We start from the raw sequence: 8,308 nt of genomic DNA, 5'->3' as shown, positions 1-8,308 counted from the left end.
GTCTCTGAAACATACGCACTTTGATCTGCCTCCACATTCTCGACTAAACCATCTTCTCTCCAGATGATTAATCTCTGATGCATGGTTGAAGGAACAGCTCCAACACCATGAATCCATTCTCTGCCTAATAACAGATTGTAATTGGGTTTGGCAGCTATGACCATAAACAAGGTCTTTCGAACAGTGCTACCAACACACACTTCCAATTGCACTGCCCCCAGGGAATGGCCAGCTTTTCCTTCATAGTTGGCCAATGATGGATAATTTTCGCAAGTGAACGAATTACCACGTAGTAATAAAAATATCGATCCACAGGGATTGTGTGATTAAACTAGTCTAATAGTGTTCATAAACATTATGCAAGAAATACACATAAATTGGGGGTACGTTGAGTGATGAATTGTTAGAAAATGTGCTTTGATATAATGGAAAAGCGAGGTAGAATCATCGGAATCACCTAGTCTATAGCTAAACCACATGCAATCTACTATATCATAGGAATCTACTCAAGTGTTCACAACTAGATCGACAAATTAGTGAATCGCAATCTCTTGTCAAAATCCACTCTATTCGTTGTCGATACTCCCCCGATCTCTCGGGCGGAAGCTACCTACAACGAATGATATGAAAGCGCGTCAATCGTTCGCTACACTCTATGTCTCAATCTCTCGACCGGAAACACTCGAGTGCTCAATGCAATTCAGTTCAGAAATTAAATCAATACTCTCGCACGTGACTTAACTTGAAATCATTACAACACTAATGAAGGATTATAAAGCATTAAGAATCGAATTGCATTAAATCAACACTATGAGCAGAGTAGATTCTTACATATAGCAGATTACAAATAATTCATCTACATCCTAGACTATCCTAGATCCTACCTCCAAAAGAAGCTTAGCTCCTCATGTTGCTTTGTTCGCGTCCTCGCTTCAACTTCATGGCTTGAGAATCCATGCTATTGAGGTGCTTGGAGCTATCCTTTGAAGTCCTTGATCTGGATCTTGATCCTTTCAAAATCAGAGAATAGATGAATAATGCAGAATTTTCCAACCCTCTAACAGAATTATGCAGAATCCTTATATAATGAACGCAACCACGCTGCGCGCCAGATCTATCACGCCACGCGTGGTTGCAAATCCATCAACTACGCCGCGCGTGGTCAGGTATCACGCGGCGCGTGATCAAGTCAGAGAGCAATCCTATTCCTGAACAAAGCTTCACGCCGCGCGTGGTCAGGTATCACGCCGCGCGTGATCATGGTGAAAACTTGGCTCCCTGTGATCTCCATCACGCGGCGCGTGATGGGCTACGCCCCCAGCGTAGTGAAAATCAGCAATTTCCTGCAACTTTTCCTGTTTTCTTGCAAAACAAGTAATCAAGCTTATGATTAGATTTCTCTTACATTTATTGCTTAAAACCTACTAAAATGCATTTAATGTTGCTAAAATAGGCATGGATTAGAGAGTGTGACGATCCGTCATCACAACCCCAAACTTAAACCTTTCCTTGTCCTCAAGGAAACAACTTTTACCTCAAGCTTTTGTGTCAAGACCTTGGCATTTTCCTTAAATTCACTCGAATCATACATACGTGAGAGTCACCTGATGATCAATGATCCACCTGCAAACAATGCTCAATTGCACAATCGTTCCCGCAAGACATTTTCAAGTAATTCACACTTTTCAACCAAGGCTCTATGATCCCATCACACTACTCACATACACTCTTCAGTTTTGGTAATTCACTCAAATCAACACATCAATGCAAGTCAACAATAATTTTGCAAGTAGTCTAAGAATTCATTCGGTTCACTTTGTGCACACACTTTAGAGGTCTTTTAGGGTTATAACGTGGCTTGGCTAGGGTGGATGGTGACATTTTGGATAAGTAGTAGAAAAACTTGGAGTTAGATCCCCCTATTAGTCAAAGAAAATTTTCATAAACCAAACCCTTATTCTTTTGAAACATAGTGGACTAGAGAACATTTTCATTTCAACACACAAGTTTGCAATTCTTTTTGTAACTCAAGGCTATCACTTCCTTTTTGCATTTCTTTTCCCTTTTTCAACATTCATTTCCTTTTTTTTTTTTTCTTTCTTTTCTTTTCTTCCACACAAAGCCTTGTAACTTTTGAAAATTTTTTTCTTTTCTTTTTTCAAAACAAACTTTTGTAAGTTCTCTAGTACCCTCCTCACCCCAAACTTTATTGTTTGCTAATTCCAAAGAGCAACCCCAAACTTAGTGGTGAGCAATGCGCATCAACCACTAATTAGGTGCCTAACCTCCAAGAAAGTCATTCCTTTTTTTCATCAAAAATTCTTAAGGTTGTGCAAAATAACATTTTCTTTTTCAGCTCAAATTGGTTAAGCAAAGGATAATTAGATGTAAGGGTGGATAGAAAGGCTCAAAGGGACCAAGGAACATGCCTCGTGTGTGCTACAAAAGTACCAATCAAATAAAAAGACGACAAGCAAAATCGAGAGACAATACATGAGTGGATATCACACATAGAAGGAAAAGGAGTGTTTGGCTCAATACCTCTCGGTTGGGTCGAATCAAAGAACCGGTCAAAAAGTGTGCGTTCCCTTCCTTTGCCTCTTGATCACATGAGTGCAACAAGCTATTGCACTGCAGATTTCACACATCACACACGGAAACAATCAAGCAATTGATACTCAAGTAACTAGAAGGAACATGCCAACGTATTGAAACAAACTCTAAAAGTAAAAACCATTCCACAATCAAACAAGACAAAGTTCAAATTCAAAGTTAAAATAGTACATCCAGCCAAATCCAAGCAACATCAAATTATTATTACAAACAAACAAAAGTAAGTAAACGAAAGTAAAAGTAGAGATAGAGTAGCAGCAGCAGAGATTAGAGAGCAGAGAAACCCTTACTTCACAGTTTTTGAAACTTCTTACCAACAAAAGTGCATAATCTATGAATGAAGAAAAGGAAGGTTAATAGTAGTCACGTGCAGTGATTTTAGGACTCACATCCTTTTTGAGATACTGAGATAGATGGATGGATCTGAGGCCTAAAACCAAACACCAGACTGTATACCTTAATACCTGCGAAAACCCTCATGAGATTGAAGTAATGAAATGAAGGTTTTACTGAATTCACTTGCACTGATTTTAGGCTTCACATCACACTTGAGAACTTAGTGAAATTGATAGATCTGAAGTCTAAAACCAAGCAGATGAATCTGAACCTTGATGAAATGTGAGTCTTTAGCTAGAAATTGAGAGTTTAAATAATTAGAACAGGGTCACCTGACGACGCCGCGCGTGACGTACCCCACGCCGCGCGTGATATATTTCAAATTTTCTATTCTGACCCAAAATCCAACGGACATGTTGACCAAATTCAAACGGTCAGATTGACTTGACGACGCCGCGCGTAGCCCTACTCACGCCGCGCGTGACCACTTAAGCAAAATCACTTTCCTCTCTGCTTTGTTCACGCAGCGCGTGAAAGATACCACGCCGCGCGTAGCATATTCTGAAAACTCCTTCCTCTGTACTGGAAGAGCACACCGCGCGTGATTGTGCTGCGCCCCCGGCGTAGTGAAGCTCTGTTTTGCCCTGTTTTGCTTCAGTCCTTGCTTCTGCTGCATACCTACCTACATACTTCAAAACACAGCAAACTAAATCATTAGAACCCGTTGGGTTGCCTCCCAACCAGCGCTTGTTTAACGTCCCGATGCTTGACGTTCCATGTAACGACCCATTTTTCGTATTCGTATATTTTATTAAATGTTATTTTATTTATTAATTGGCTTTTATTATTTTAGTGAGCGACGAATAATTATTTAGCCGAGCGTAAGTTATTAGACGCGAGAACCTTTGTTTTGGGCTTAAGGGGCGTGAGAGGCCATATGGGCCTAAGCCATTTGGGCTTGGTTCATGACATGAGAAGTAGTATAAGTAGCAAGTCAAACATATGAATAGTATCACAATTCATTTCTTTGAGTTTGAGTGAGTAGAAGCAAGATAGAGCTAAGCTAGGGTTTGATCAAGAGAGAAAGCTTGAGCAAGAGAAGGCTTGGATCATCATCTTTGCTTAAGGTAAGAGATTAGAATTCATGATTCTTGAGTGGCAAGGAGAGGGGAGATTGTCTATGTCTCCATTCCCGAACTCTCCCACTCAATTTCTTTTAGACTTTTGATTAAGCTTTTGTATGTGAGTGTGATGTTCTTCATCATCACTTTGTATGTGTTAATCACTAGCTTGATTTCATGAAAAATATGTATGTGTTTGGATCATGTTGAAGAAGTTTATGAAAGTTACTTAAAACCCAAGAAATTGGCATGATTTCGATTATTTGAGGTATTTGGATGTTTGGAATGGATGATTAATGTTCCCTGATACCATATATGTTTGGAATGGCTGTTTATATGAATTTATAACATGTTTGGATGAATTTTTGAGTTGATTTAGTGTTAAACCGCCTTATTGAAACTCAAGAACAGATATTTTTCTGGTATAGTTCGCTAAGCGACCAGGAGTTCGCTGTAGCGAACATGTTCGCTGAAGCTCGCCAATGCTCGCCATGAGCAGGTGACTTCCTGGTGAGGTTCGCGTAGGCTCGCTAAGCCTTCGCTCAGCGAATAGTTCGCTGAAGCTCGCCAATGCTCGCCATGAGCAGGTGACTTCCTGGATCGTGGTTCGCCATGTCTCGCTGAGGCTTCGCTTAGCGAAGGCCTCTGTGACAGCAATTTTGTTAATGTTTGTAAGTGTGATTAGGCACTTGTAACATGGTTTAGGGGTATCCTTACATGATTGTTGATATATGTTGATACTGTTAATGCTTATTGTTAATCGTTATATGATTGATAAACGTGTATGCAATAAGTGGTAGCTTAAAGTGAGCAATGTATATGTTTTAGCATTAATTTGCAATGATAAGAGAATGATGTATGTTTTATGACATAAGTGTAAATGAAACCTTGTGTGTATAAAAATGAGTATGCAGATAATTATCATGTGAATAATTATGAATTGAGTGATAGGATATTGTGTTATCCTAATGTGTTAGATGTTGGAATTGTGTTTCCGCATCAGTGAATGAATAGCTTCGAGCTAGATAGCGTCATGTATTTGATGTGTTTAAAAGTAATCATGCATTCATGATTGTATGTGAACATTGGAAACTTGGGTTCCAATAACGAAAATGGATTATGTGTCCATAATGAAGCCGAGGATCGGATTAGATGAATCCATGAGTCCGGAGCTGCTATCCAACAGGATATAAAACTGTTTTGGCTTATCCAAGGGAGATAAGATGGTTCGGTAAGTTCCGACATATCCAGCATGATATAAAACTGTTCTTGGTCCACCGTTGGTGAGACACCTTGGTACCACATGCATTTAGTTATGTCTAGGGATGGCATGACAGTGAATTAATTGGCATTAGATACCTTAGGGTAAATGCGCATATATTTGATAAGTGGTATGTGACATTATTTGGTTGAATTGTGTCGAACCTTATTAATTGATAATTGTTTAGTACAATGTTTTGGCGTGAGTTAGAATATGTATGATGTAGTTCGAAAGTGTAAGGCTTTTCTTATACTCGTATGATATGCGATTATGTTTTCTAACTCTCTGCTTTGTGTTATTTGCTGGACCTTTGGGGGTTCAGATATTCAGGCTGAGGATTGTGCCGACGTTTAGACTGCTGTTTTAGCCGGGCGTTGAAATACCTTTTGGTGAGGAGACTTAGCATAGATTACTCCTCTTAGTACTAGCTTTTGACTAGAGTTTGTAAATAGTAAATGCTCTGGTAATGTAACATCGAGTCGGGGATTACGCTTGGATTTCATCGTATATCGGTGTTACCTTTTGATATGCTAGTTTTTGTATAAGTGACATCCTTAGGGATGAATATGGCTTATGTATATATATATGTATATATATGCATGCTTGATGTGATTGAATCCGCTGTTGCTTTTCATGTTAAATTTCATGACGCTCTGTGTGTATGCTTGTGTTTTTAATTACCGCGTGGCACTCTGCCTTTACACTTGTTAAAAAGTTTTTAAAATTACGTTTTTAAGGGTAGTATGGGTTAGGGTGTTACATTCCATGCCCCTAAGGGCTAAGGAAAAGTAGTGTCACCATGTGGCAAGTAGTGTGCATTCCAAGGTAACTTAAGGGCATCTTTAACAATATGATCATAAACCTGGATTTTAAAGCATTGTGGGTCTCCATCATCACATTTCATCTTATCAAAGACATTGAATGTAACCTGCTGATCATCGGTCCTTAGCATGAGTTCACCCATCTCCACATCGATTAAGGCTCGGCTAGTTGCTAAGAAGGGTCTACCAAGTAGCAAAGGTTCTCACTCCCTAGTTTCTTCTATGTCCAAAACCACAAAATCTGCCGGAAACACAAATTCAGCAACTCTAACCAACACATCATGGAGAATACCTTCCGGATGCACAATCGATCTATCCGCCAAAGAGAGACTCATCTTTGTCGGCTTTGCTACCGCTCCCGGTATCTTCTTCATCATTGATAACGGCATCAGATTAATGCTAGCACCCAAATCACACAAAGCCTTTTCAATAGTGAGATTTCCAATAGAGCATGTGATTGTAAAGCTCCCCGGATCTTTCTTTTTCTGAGGTAGCTTCCGTTGGATGAGGGCGCTGCACTCTTCCGTCATACTTACCATTTCATCATCTCGTGGTTTTCTTTTCTTTGTAAGCAGCTCCTTCAAAAACTTTGCATAACTTGGCATTTGCTCCAATGCCTCAACTAATGGTATAGCCATCTCAAGCTTGTTCAAAACCTTCATGAACTTCTTGAACTCCTTCTCTCGCTCAAGATTCTTAACTTTCTTTCTCCTAGGATAAGGCATCCTAGCATATGGCGATTCATCAACTCCCTTACCTTTCTCAACCTTCTTGCTCTCTTTTTCTTTTATCTCCCTCTGTTTTTCAACTTCTTCTTCCTCATCCTCACTAATCTCCACTTCCTTAGACATATTTTCATTTTCCACTTCTCCCTCATGTCTCTCATTTTCAACTACAACCTCTTGCTTATTTTCAACCTCTCCCTCAATGACCTTCTTTTTCAAAGGCTTCTCCACAGCTGGCCTTTCCGGTATCTCTCTACTCCTCAAAGTGATTCCATTGCAAGTTTCATTTTTCGGATTATCATGAGTGTTTCCACTGAAACCTCCTTGGTTTTGCAACATTGAAAACTGTCTTGAGAGTTGACCCATTTGCACCTCAAGATTCTTTATAGAAGCTTCATGATTCTTGTTAGAGGTTGCTTGACTCGATTTCATCGCTTCAAAGTTGCTTTGGGTCATGAGCATGAACTGATTTAGAGTCTCTTCCATCCTTGATGGAGGCCTTTGCTGCTGTTGCGGTGCACCTAGACCTTGCATATTACTCCCCCACCCGGACCCGTTGTTATTGTTGTTGTACGGCTTCCGGAAGTTGGCTAAGTAGCGAGCCTCCTCTGAACCCTCCGGGAAACATCCGCCATTTGGGTGGTCCTGCAAACAAAAATCACAACGCACATTGTCAATTTTACCTATTGGAGAAGTTTGAACTTGTGGATTGGACAGCAGCTTCATCATTGCTTCCATTTGGCTAGTCATTAGCTTTTGCTGTGCTAATAGGGCTGTTTGAGTATCCAATTCCAACACTCCGCCTCTCTTTTTGGCTCCTCTATCATTAGTAGCTCTATACTCGTTTTGAGCCATACTTTCCACCAATTCTCTTGCTTCAGCCTCGTCCCGATTTTTCAGCGAACCACCGGCTGATGCGTCAAGTATCATGCGCGTTTGCGCCCTCAAGCCTTGGGTGAACATTTGCATCTGATTGTGGCCGTCGAAACCATGATTCGGGCACCTTTTAAGACAAACTTTGAACCTCTCCCAAGCATCATAGAGCGTCTCCCCATCTGCTTGCTCGAAGTTGCTAATTTCAGCCCTTCTTTCCAAAAACTTATGAATAGGGAAGTAGCGGTCTAAGAACTTCCGCTCAAGTTGTCTCCATGTCTCAATAGTTCCGGCAGGTATTGTGTCCAACCAATCCTTAGCACGGCCGGTGAGAGAGTGCTTGAACAACCTAAGTCTCTTATCCGATTCACTTACCCCCGGTGGGTCGGTATAATCGCAAGCCTCATAGAAATGTGATAAATGTAGGTTGGGACATTGGGATTCCGATCCGGAGTAGGGGTTCTCTTTGAGTGCGGATAAGACAGTATTCTTAATGTCAAAAGAAACCGGGTTTGCCGGTTGAAAACCCTGATTGGCTAGGGCGTCATTATCTCTCCG

The 8,308-nt window shown here is 40.5% G+C and overlaps 1 non-coding gene across 1 annotated transcript; it reads left to right on the top strand.

The window, feature by feature from the left end:
* The first annotated feature begins 7,862 nt into the window (after positions 1–7,862).
* LOC123882520 lies at positions 7,863–7,969 on the top strand. Its single transcript, XR_006799848.1, has one exon. It is a non-coding gene; the product is annotated as a small nucleolar RNA R71 (small nucleolar RNA).
* The last annotated feature ends 339 nt before the right edge of the window (positions 7,970–8,308 follow it).

This window comes from Trifolium pratense, linkage group LG4 (genome assembly GCF_020283565.1).
Source record: "Trifolium pratense cultivar HEN17-A07 linkage group LG4, ARS_RC_1.1, whole genome shotgun sequence".
Lineage (NCBI taxonomy): Eukaryota > Viridiplantae > Streptophyta > Magnoliopsida > Fabales > Fabaceae > Trifolium > Trifolium pratense.
Note: the sequence above shows the minus strand (reverse complement) of the source record. Positions and strands in the feature narration are given on the sequence as shown.